At 40.1% G+C, this 12,214-nt stretch overlaps 1 protein-coding gene across 1 annotated transcript in view; it reads left to right on the plus strand.

Annotated features, from left to right (window-relative positions):
* The first annotated feature begins 1,862 nt into the window (after positions 1 to 1,862).
* Positions 1,863 to 12,214, plus strand: part of col8a2 (collagen, type VIII, alpha 2) — a 44,905-nt gene continuing 34,553 nt past the window's right edge. Inside the window, exon 1 of the mRNA XM_068333848.1 lies at positions 1,863 to 2,529. The gene's annotated coding sequence lies outside the window, so the exon portion shown is untranslated. The remainder of the gene's footprint in view (positions 2,530 to 12,214) is intronic.

A 12,214-nucleotide genomic window follows, 5' to 3' on the forward strand; every position in this document is an offset into this window, starting at 1 on the left:
AAAAAATATTTTCTCTGCGGCTCTGATGACACAATCAACAATTGATTCCTTCTTTAAGTTCCTTAATTTCAGCCTGTACCTTCTGTAGTTTAAATCAACCTCGATGTTGGACATTTAATCACTTCACTATCTCAACATTGATGGAATTAGCCCAAAGAAAGCAAAAGTAACACATAAAAAACATCAAGCTCCATAAAATTTGTGGTAAAGACACTCTTCAAATGGCGGCTCCCATTTATTAGAGTAAACATTTTCCAAATATGCCTTTGTTGAGCTGTTTGCCAGTAGTTCTTGTGCCAGGAGAGACTGGGTTCAGTCTAACTCCACAGATTACACAGTCTGGGGACATTTATCACTTTTCGTGAGTAAAACATGACGTGCAGCAGGATGGCCTGCTTTTGATTCCAGAAGTAATTTAAGCATTGATTGAAGTAATCAATCAGTAGATGTCGCTGAAATTAGCATTTTTCCGGGCCCAACAACGTGATGATGGATACAACCACAAAAAAATGTAAGGTTCTAAACTTTTTTTCGGCCCATCCCTCTCTTTAATCTAAAATCTACTAGAACTCACAGTCACTATCAGATGTTTTTTTTTTCTTTTTTAGGCAAAGGCTCAGTTCCTGTAGGTCTTTCAAGAGGAGGCTAGGCTTGCTTCCCACCTGGCTCCTCCAATCACAGATCAGGCTTTTCTTCAAGGTCCACTACCAGAGCACAGGGCCCTAACACAGTGCCAATTAAACACTGAATGCTCAGTCTGTGATTCTCTTAGTAAACCAGTCTTCTGTTTAAATTTACCTACAGGAACAAATTAACCTCTGACTCATGACTTCTAATCAGTCATGTCGATTAAAGTTTCTACTTTCTCTCAGATTATGGTTGGCAAGTTTTAACCATAGGAATGAATAGCTAGCTAGCTATGTATATCTAAATATAAATGTAGATAGATAGATAGATAGATAGATAGATAGATAGATAGATAGATAGATAGATAGATAGATAGATAGATAGATAGATAGATAGATAGATAGATAGATAGATAGATAGATAGATAGAAACTGTTATGAAGAAGAAGAAGATTTTTTTAATTTTTGCAAAAACACTTTAATCACATTCAAACATTTTACAATTTACATTAAGAAGAAGAAGAAGAAGAAGAAGAAGAAGAAGAAGAAGAAGAACAACAACAACAACAACAACAACAACAAGAACAAGAGGAAGAGGAAGAAGATTTTTTTGATTTTTTGATTTTTGCAAAAACACTTTAATCACATTCAAACATTTTACAATTTTACATGAGAGGAAAGCACTAACGTGCTTCAGATGAAGATTTTTTGCAAAAAAACTTCAATCACATTCAAATATTTTACAGTTTTTCATTAGATGAAAGTACTAAAGTGTTTCAAAAACACAAAAAACTAATAAATAAAAGGAAATTACAATTTGAAAATTAGTGCATTATATCAGGAAGTTTGCAAAAGTGAGTTGAAGAAGAAGAATAAGAATTTTTTATTTTTATTTTTAGAAGAGTACATTTAAGAACAAGAAGAAGAACAAGAAGAAGAAATACATTTTATTCATCCCAATGCGGTAATTTTTACTTTTAATAGGATAAAGGGCAGAAAGTAGAAGAGGAGACCGGAGAGATGAATAGAGGAGCTATGGATGCCTCCAAATTCCCCTTCTCCTCATCCCTTTTTCATTCCCTTCAGTTCATTTCATCCCACCCCACCCTCCTTCTGTGCGGCCGCTACCCCACCCCATCCTGCTTTCTCCCCTCCTTCTACAGCCTAGCCAGTCACAGATTTTTGTACAAGGGGGTTTAACCCAGTAAACAATTCTGTTTGTCCTTCCCAAAATGAGCCAGTAGGAGAGATCGTGGAATGAGCCTGGGAGATTGGAGGAGCGAGGTGCACAGCCCCTGGTTATAAGTCCTGGGAGTGGGAGCTCAGCCTGCTTGAACCCACAGCCTTTAGATCAATATACACTGCCTGACTGACTGGCTGAGTCTCCACGGTTGCTCACTCTCTCTCCTCTCTGTCCTGCTCCCTCGCTCCTTCCCTCCTACTTTCCATCCTGGAGAGTGAGAGTGCACAGATTGGGAAGGTGCTCCTCAGACATGCGTCTGGACAGCTTGAAGACAGCATAGAGAGGATTCCTTACTCTTACTTTGCCCTTTAAACCTCTCTTTCACTTTGCCAAACACCACATGGATGGACTTTTTTAATTTTTACAGGAGGCAGAAAAATAAAACTTAAACAGACAATTTGCCACATCTGCAACTGAAAATATCATTTTTTTAAAAGCACTGGACAAATTCAGGGTGCCAGCTCTTTGCCCAGGACAGCAGTACTCTACCGTTTTGGCTGCATGGTCATTGCATATCTGATGCTGTCACATCCCATGGGAGACACGCGTGGCTGAGGCAAGGAGGGAGGAAGAAGACAGAACCCATCTGACGCTTACACCTACTGCTGCCCTTTATCCAGGGCATCCTGCCCTGCTCCTCATTACCCTGAGGAGAGAAAGGTAAGCCCCAACTACCTGTCACCAACTTTCTCTGGCTCTGGTAGGGTCCTTGTGTCATGTCATTTCATCTTTTCACTTTTATCACATGTGTCTGCAGTGGTTGAGGCCAAAAGAAACAAGAGGAGAGAACAGGAAAGGAAAAAGTAAAAATATAAAAACAGACGGTGCAATATCTTAGTCATGGGACCAGCATAATTCTCTTGAGTCTTAAGCTAGAGCAATGGCTTGTAGATTAAAAAGAATAGGTACAGATTGTTCACCAAGCCCTAGGCTAGGCATAATGGATAATATAACAGCTCTAAAGTTGCAGCTTTGTACCCACTATTGATTCATTTGACTTTCCTTGGTATATTTGTGTGTTTTTGCGCTGGTGAGTCTAAAACAGTGCTGATGATATGGCCATGTGTGTCTGAATTTATAGGGCTCAGACACTGTTCACACCTGGAACCTCTGCTGCCGCTGCTGAAGTTGGCAAAATGAACTGTGTGTGTGTGTGTGTGTGTGTGTGTGTGTGTGTGTGCGTGTGTGTGTGTGTGTGTGTGTGTGTGTGTGTGTGTGTGTGTGTGTGTGTGTGTGTGTGTGTGTGTGTGTGTGTGTGTGTGTGTGGCATGGATTGCAGCCTGTTTCGTAGTTTTTGATCATATTGTGAGTGGAATGTTCTGTAAAAAGAGAAATACAGCAAATGGACGCATGGTCCTCTCCTCTCCTCTCCTCTCCTCTCCTCTCCTCTCCTCTCCTCTCCTCTCCTCTCCTCTCCTCTCCTCTCCTCTCCTCTCCTCTCCTCTCCTCTCCTCTCCTCTCCTCTCCTCTCCTCTCCTCTCCTCTCCTCTCTTCTCCTCTCCTCTCCTCTCCTCTCCTCCATCCCCCTGTTTCTCTACTGTGTTCATTCACTGTGACGCTTCTGGAAAGCAATGCTGCATTCCATTGTAACGACATCCCTCCATTGCAAAAGAAGAGAATGAGAAATTGCCGTGACTCTGAGTCTTCAGGTGTCCTGCATGAAAAACAGAGTGAGCGTAAAAACAAAGAGTGAAGTCCAAAACACCTTTTTTTTTATCAGATGTGTTTCAATGCAACATCAATCTCTCTTAGCAGAGGAAGGAGGTACACACGGAGAGAAAGGATAAGAGGAAGGGAAAGAATGGGGAAGAGTGTCTGGAAAAGACAGTGGGTTAGATTTCTGTGATCCAAAAACATTTGGCAGCATCTCTTTATTTCATTGGCTTTTGGCACAAAAAGTCAACTGGATGTGTGAGTGTTGGTGCACGTGTAGCCACACATGCATGCTCCTAGGTGACTGCATCAAAGTATGTTACACAATCTTGAAGGGGAGTTGGTGAATGGATGCAAACCAAAGCCAGAACTCTCCCCCCTGGCACTGTACAGCTGGAGTTATTGTGCCTGCAAAGCTGCTGGTGCGTAGCAGGGTCAGCTTTACTTTTCAGTTGTGTTTGCTCATAAAGTTCAGTCAGCGCTGATTTCCAGTCATTCTTCCCGCCTTCTCTTGGTTTCCATTAACATACCTATAGGTCAGAAGATTTGTGACCGCCCTTTTCTACTTTTGCCAGCATCACTGACCTTGCTCTTGGCTCACAACTCCGTGCTTTGCCACATGTATCTTGGCATATTGCTCTGTAAACATTGCAACCAAATGTCCATGAATGGGATTTGCTGTTCTCTAGTAGGCATCGGCTAGTCACTTTCTTTGTGGTTAGAAGTATTTCAAGTGTTTTTGCATGCTGCAGTGAATTATATAACCGCAATTAACTTTGACCGGTTGCCCCCTTGGACTTCTGATATTAAGTGCCAAATCATATCGTACCATATACAAACAACAGTTGTGTTTGGTGCTGGGCTGCAGTCATGTTGACTGCAGACCAGCACCCACAGCATACTTCATAACCAGAGCAATACAGACACTGATACCACCACACAAAAGTAGACACATATTCAAACCAAAAATCACACACCCACACCATCTTTTGCACACTTTCCTGTGTGTTTGGTGTTGAGACTCACACTCTGTTGCAGTTGTTCTGCCACCCAGCTGTCCTGATGTCTTGGTAGGAGACAAAAGCTGTGAAGATCTGTCAGCCTTTTCGCGAGATGTCATCTTCATTAAAGATTTACAAGGACAAAAAAATCAGCGATTCGATTAAAAGCAGAAAATGCTTTGATAACTGTCTCCTCTAAGCTGGACGGTTTTCTATACTACAAAATGTCAAATTAGTCATTGCTTATAAACTTTAGCCAAACATACAGTTGCAGAGCGGATACATACTCTCACATGGGATTCGTTCTAAAAAGCAGTAAACGTGGGTCTTGCAAAGTAGTCTACACCTTTGTGCCACAAGGGGGCAGACTAACAGTCACACAAACAAACATCTTCTTGTTTTGTTGCTGCATAAGTTTGACTTACTAAACTCAGAAACCCAGTTCTTCCCTTCCTGCTCCTGCTAATCAATTCAAATTCAAATTAATTTTTTTGATCTTTTATCATCATGATATAGACTCAGCCCAGGCTCAGCTTTTCATCAATGTGAATTTAGCTATAGATCACTGTGTTGTCTTCAGTCTTCATATATGTGAAATTTACTTTGTGCTTCCTAATGGTCCCTTAGTGTGTGTTTGCATAGGCTTTTGTATGTCTTTAAGCGTATGAGTGCACACGTGCTTATGTTACTCTTGGTCTTATGCAGTGCAAGCAGGAAATGAAGGAGAATGCCACTCATTCTCAAGGAAAGGCAAACCTGGTTATTCCTTTACTTCCCTGGAACCTAAACACAACATAACCCCACTACTCCACCCCAACCATGCACAAAGGCCACATTTAACAGCTTCACCAACAAAGTGTGTTTTTTTCTATTGCTCTTTTCAGCCTGGTTTTACCATGGCTATAATAGCAGCTATACAAACACACACACACACACACACACACACACACACACACACACACACACACACACACACACACACACACACACACACACACACACACACACACACACACACACACACACACACACACACACACACACACATATTTATCACAAGGCATGCTAACTGGTGCTGATGATAAATTGACTCTAGGATTGCAGTGAAGGGAGGTAGAAATAGAGTGCAGGTCCTGGTCTTAATCAAAGCATGGATCAAAACATTCAAGATTAATAAACTGGATTTGTTTTTTCAGCAAAAGGAGGGAGAGGAAAAAGACAGAGTTAAAGAAAGAAGAATTTTTTTGTGGGCAGATTGATGAATGTTTTCATCTTGTCTCTCTTTGATTCCTCTCGTCACATGTATTCGTACTATTTTAGCTTGTTAGCACATCATCGGTAGTCGTCTCGGAGAGGATGTGCTGCTGATGTATATGAAAGGCAGCTATATGGCACAAAGTGAATATGCACAAACACAAAGCCTTTCAGACTGGTTGCAACAGCAAGTTATTTGTCAGGCACTTGTATTGAAGGACATTGTTTTGGCTCGATTTGAGCACTGAAAAAAAGAGAGCAAATAACAGGGGGAGGAGCAAAAGAGGAAATATCAATATTTCTATTATTCAGTCATATTTATGTACATTAAAATTTAGATTTCTGTCTGTCAGTCTCATTAATTTGTTTGTCTACCTTGATCTGGGTTCCTCTCTCTCTCACTTGTTTTTTCATTCTCTCGTTACTGTGCCTGGATCTGAGGGAGTTTTTCCACTTGGCTGGCAGCAACATGGGGACACAGAGAGAGACGGGGGGACAGCGAGCCTCAGGGAGGCTTGGCAGATGCCTGTTACTTTCCCTCTTCCTCCTGTTGACTCTATCAGCAATGGTTTGGTCATAGCAGTGTCTCTGAGCTCAGAGAGGGCTTAACAACATTCACTCTTAATCAGAACCTTCTATCTGATGGCCACTTGTACCCTGCATCTATGGAGACAAAAGCAGCTTGACTTGTACCACTCTTTACAGCGCTCATATTATGACTTTTAGATATTGCTTTTATTTAGTGAGGCCTAAACTAAGCAAAGAAAATGCATATTGAACAGGGTGCAGTGGAGTATTTTGGGAAAGCAGCTCATGTTTTCAGAGAGAACCCAACTGGAACAAACAGGAAGGAAAACCTCAGTGGATGTCCAGCAAAAGTGCTGGTCCAAGTTAATGGGATGTGACATTCCATTTTCTGTAGCTGAGGCTTGAGTTTACCTTGGTTCACCACTGGATATAAGGATGCAAGCATTACCCTGCCTCTGTAGATATTTCATAACTCACCTCTGACCAGTCTCCGTTTTCCAAAATAAAAAAAAGAAAGTAAAAAGTTTTGAATCCAAAAGCCACATGAAGACTATTGTTTTTGACTTCCTATGACACTCATTCATGGCCCTTGGCTCAGTTCAAAAACGTCTGGGGTATTTCCAACAGCAGGGCCAACTCTTAACCGGGGTCAACGCCGCAGTATAAAACTCACATTATTCCACTTTTCATCTTGTTACAGATATTCTTCGTGAGCCAACTGTTTGTTTTTATTATTGAGCTTCATATTCAGGATGGATATATCTCCCTCCGATGGGGCAAGTATTGAGTAAGGGATCAGTAATGGCTCTTCTGAGACCATTTGAAAAGCTGCAGACTTTGTTATTGTTCAGTCTGAGCTTGATTTAGACGTGTGTAGGTGTTCGTGAAAAGAGAAAAGAGAATGGGCTTATTGTGATGTTATGGTTCCCTTGGAGCAGGATAATAAAAAGGCATTTTATTTCACAGCGCTAGATATTCTGGAACAGGCTCAGAAGGCTTACTAAGTGACACATGTACTGTACTTTACACTAAAATACTAAAGGTTTTCTTCACCCCAATCTTCAGTAGCGTACAAAGACTTAATAACTACAATATATCAAGGAGGTTCATTGCACCAACGACCTCATGAATGAAACAGAATAGTCCAGACACTAACCTATTTAAAAGAACAATGCATCATTTCATACTGAACTTCTGGTTCTAATAAAGGTTTTCCCCACACAATGAATGTATCAATGCACCTCTTTTATGCTTATTGTGTCCTTGTTGTATCACGTAATGTTCAACTTTATGCTCAGTCTGCATGGATGTGTTTGCCTCACCATGGGTCTCACCAGTTGGGTAGATGGCTGTGGATTTTCAGAACCTTCACTGACAGAAAGATTATCAAAACACCAATCAGTTGAATTGAATTTGATATGAAAATTAAAAGTGCAGACAGGATATTTTAGAATACTAATTTTAGAATTTTAGAATACCCAGAATTCATAAAGTTTCTCAATTTTTATTTTATATACTGATTTAATCCTCCAGGGGAAATTAGGGTCTCTCTCTCTCTCTCTCTCTCTCTCTCTCTCTCTCTCTCTCTCTCTCTCTCTCTCTCTCTCTCTCTCTCTCTCTCTCTCTCTTTCTCTCTCTCTGTCTCTCTCTCTCTGTATATATACAGTATATATATATATATATATATATATATATATATATATATATATATATATATATATATATATATATATATATATATATATATATATATATATATATATATATAAATGACAATGTAGTGCTAAAGGGACTGCAGAGATCTGTTATATATAAATTGTTCTGTGATGCTAACAGCAGTGGGATAGGAGACAAAAATATCACCATGCAGCACACTACCTCTGGGCTCTTGACGTGCTTTTTTACAGTGTTTTGTGCTATGTAAGGGCACTACCAGGCTGGCTGTGTTCAGACTGCAGGCATATCGAATTTCCTTCCATTTCGGATATTTAGGGCTGACCATCCACACTGTTTTTAGCAAGTGTCCAGATAAGATCTGGGTCTGTTCAGACTGGGTCACATTATCGGCTGATCTGTCAGGTTGCCGTAACAATTATGTCGGCGTGGAGGTGTCGTTCAGCGCGTGTGATGTGTGAGGTCATATAATTGTGACGGCGTTAACAACAACAATGACGACCAACAACAAGTTTTGTTACCTTAGCGTATTGACGATATCACTGTCTGGGAGAGGTGGAGAAAACACACCAGACATTGTCAACTTCTTCTTCAATTTTATTCCACTCCGTAATGCGCAACGCTCTTCCTTCTGGCCCCTAGCTCTCGCGTCACGGATATGATGTAATGGTCTGCCATATCCGATCAGAATGTTTGGAGCTGTTCAGACTGAGATGCATCTGTCCAATCTGATAGGAAACTACCTCCTGAATGTGGTTTCAATCTGTCCCGCAAAAATCGAATATCATGTGGTAAGGGACTGTTCAGACTACAAACAAGATATCTGATATCAATCTCGATGGGCTAAAAATTGGATATAAGCGACCAGTCTGAACAAGGTCTCAAAGCATTAATGTCTGACCAATTTTCTCCGAACCCCATATAAAGTTTGTTGGAGCCATTATATTAAAAACCATTTAATGCAAGGTGCTGGCTCTATCACAATTCATGTTCAAATGGCCTTGTCTGTGAGACTTAATCTTTTCTGCAAAGACTTTGAGTCCATTGAGAAACATGTGTTTCATAATGCAGTGCTCGGAAGCATTATGATACAACACAAGTGGTTCTCTGAGGCTTTGTCCTAATCTTTTCCTCTAATCAGCAGCAAAGCGGAGAAACGATGAAATAAAAAAAACAACCTTTGTGCCGTTTCCAGTTTATTTGAGGTGTATACTTTGTGATTGTTGTCTACTGGTTGCATAGTAAGTGTGTGTGTGTGTGTGTGTGTGTGTGTGTGTGTGTGTGTGTGTGTGTGTGTGTGTGTGTGTGTGTGTGTGTGTGTGTGTGTGTGTGTGTGTGTGTGTGTGTGTGTGTGTGTGTGGGTCTGGACTGTTCTCTTGTTTCTTTTTATCCCTAAAATATATGTAATGCTTCCTGGATTTAGACAGGAGAGGCAATGCATTTTGGCAGCATTCCTCAGAGCTCAAAGAAGCTGTTGAAGAAGAATTATTTTGTTTCATGCTCACAATACAGGCAACAATATTGCTTTGCCTCAGGACGAAGACAAGTGGAGTAAAGATTTATGGAGATCATTTCAGATTATTCACAGTGAAGACTAAAATAAAAAGCTAAAGGTATGACTTTCCGTTTGCCTCTCCATTAGACATTACTCTGTTTTGCTTGTAAGCTAACATAAATAAGAAGAATTGCAAGTGAAAATGCGAACTTAAGTAGGACAAGAGATACACATGAAAAAGTGTATCTCTGCTGGTCAAATAAAGAATTGATCTGAACTGATTGTTTGACATGAATGAAATGTCACGGTTTTCCATATTTCAGAACATTAGCGACATCATAGAGCGGCTGCAGGCTGAAGAACATAGTTGTATATCTGAATCTTTTTTTTTTTTAAATTAAAATAGAAAAAAATGGGATTTTGATATACAGCTATGGTCTGAATTAACATTAACATTAACATTAACATTAACATTAACATTAACATTAACATTAACATTAACATTAACATTAACATTAACATTAACATTAACATGGTCTGAATTAAATCTTGGATGTTTCCAAGACAATACATTGTAGAATCGATTGAGTCAACTTTTTTACCTGAAGTTAATCATCTAAGATGGTTTGGACAGTGAATGTGACAGAAATACAACAAGATCTGTGAGGATGTATTTTAGCCAACCAGTGAAGAACTTAATTAGGGATGGCTTTGAATCAATTACCACTCTCATTTTTGTAGTTTGGAGGTGGCTGTGCAGTCTCTCTCCCCACTTTCCTTTCTCTGTCCTCTCTGAACCGCCAACAAAAACCCCTGTTGTGTTGTCTCACTACTAATTTGAACCAGATAAGCAGTCTTTTTCTAACAGTGGGCCCTGGTTTGCACCGCGATCCAACCCAACAACCAGCCCAGTGGATCTTGAGCTGGACTGCTCTCATAACTGGGCAGAAACCACGAGTCCCAAGTCTTCCTGACATGCGGTGAAAGTGTTATAGGGCTGTGGGAAACATTGGAAAAGAGGTTTTAGAAAAGGGTTAGTGATGTATCCATTTGGAAGAGACAGAAAGATTGAAGTAGGATGTCATGAAAATGGGAAGCAGAGAAAGCAGCAGTTGTGGAACAAAGAGTTGAAAGTACAGGAAAAGATTTGAAGGTAAAAGAAACAGAAAAGAGAAAATAAGCTCAGTCTAAGGAGTGCTCATTTTGTAGTTACCATGTGGCGTCTTTGATCTTGCCAAGGATTTGAACGGGTGTCAACAGAAACATGCAGTGGCCGTCTGTTTGCTCTCAGACACAAATCATTCCTCAATGAATTACTCCGCCTTAGCTCACCGCAACTTCTTTACTACTCCAGTGTTTGTTTACCCTGTCGGGAACACCCGGCCCATTCCTCAAGTTGAGCAACAAGCTCTGTAATACCTCTCAACTAAACTTTCTGTCTCAATAATCTCTTGAGAGGGAAGCAGAAATTTGGTTAGTTCTGAAGCTTTAAAAGACATTTCGATCAAACAGTGCTGCCTTTATATTATGTAGTTTCTTCAGTTTTTCATATGATTATTCAAAATCCATTTATTCTATTCCAGTCACGGTCGTTCATCATAGGGTCGAGGCATGTTCTGTATCCCTTGTAGTCTGGGAGGAGTAGGGAGGACAAACAAGGAAGCAGAGGAGGAAAATGAGGATGCAGAAATGTCTGCCAGATTGTTACGTTGATGGGATGTTTTCTGAATGCTGTGTCCCTGCTGATTCAAACCTCATGTTGGGAGCAGTGAAACAGTGAAAAGAAACTTGAGTTAGGCTGGTTAATAGACTACACAAAAATGTGTGTCTGCAAAAGGGCACTGAATAATGTTGTTTTTGTTCAAATTGTTAAACCAAGACACTGGTTTGGGTTCACTCCCATTACCCTCAGCAGCAATAATTTTATTTGCAGCAACATATTTCAGTCAAAAAACTCATCGAACACAAACTATGCTAGCTTCCTAGCACCAAACAAAGGACAGGCAAAGTTAGCCGCCTCCTTGTAAGAAAAGTAGGGGCTAAGGGGTGTGACTAAACATCAGAAATAAGGAAATATATTACTACTTCTGCTGGATTTGAATGTAGATGCTACTCATTTTATATTTTACAGGGTTATTGTTTTGAAAAAGATGTAATGCATGTTTTCATGTCAGCGTTAAATTGAGCTAGAAAAGTACACTAATATATATTTTTTTCTATTTTTGTTGACTATTGTGATCCCTGAAGGGAAATTAAGAGCACACGCTAGTATTGCGTCAAACAAGCGCATGCATATATATTGGTATGTACGGGCCTCTGTAAAACACAAACACATACAAGGGGGCCTGTAAGCATGCAGTGGGAGGTAGAGTGGTGCGCAGCTTCTGCTTGGTGAACCCAAAATGATATAGCAAGAAGCTGTTTCTGAGCTGCATCATGCAAATTTTACGATCGATTGGTCTTTCAATTTTACCTATACCAAAAACGGTATTCCTTTGCCAACATTCGTGTAATAATATATGAACATTGTTATCCAATTTATCTCATCTGGTCATTAGAATATCTGAATTCTAGTTTAAGTTGACGTTTTGTTGGCTTATTTTCGGGGTAGTTCATTAGAAGATAACTCCTACTCTTGAAACTATTTAACCAATGCATACACTAAAGTACACATACAGTATAGCACTTACTGGTTCCCATAGGGATAACCATACAACTCAAAAAAACAGATGGTGAGCTG

Source organism: Antennarius striatus, chromosome 14 (assembly GCF_040054535.1).
Source record: "Antennarius striatus isolate MH-2024 chromosome 14, ASM4005453v1, whole genome shotgun sequence".
Taxonomy (NCBI): domain Eukaryota; kingdom Metazoa; phylum Chordata; class Actinopteri; order Lophiiformes; family Antennariidae; genus Antennarius; species Antennarius striatus.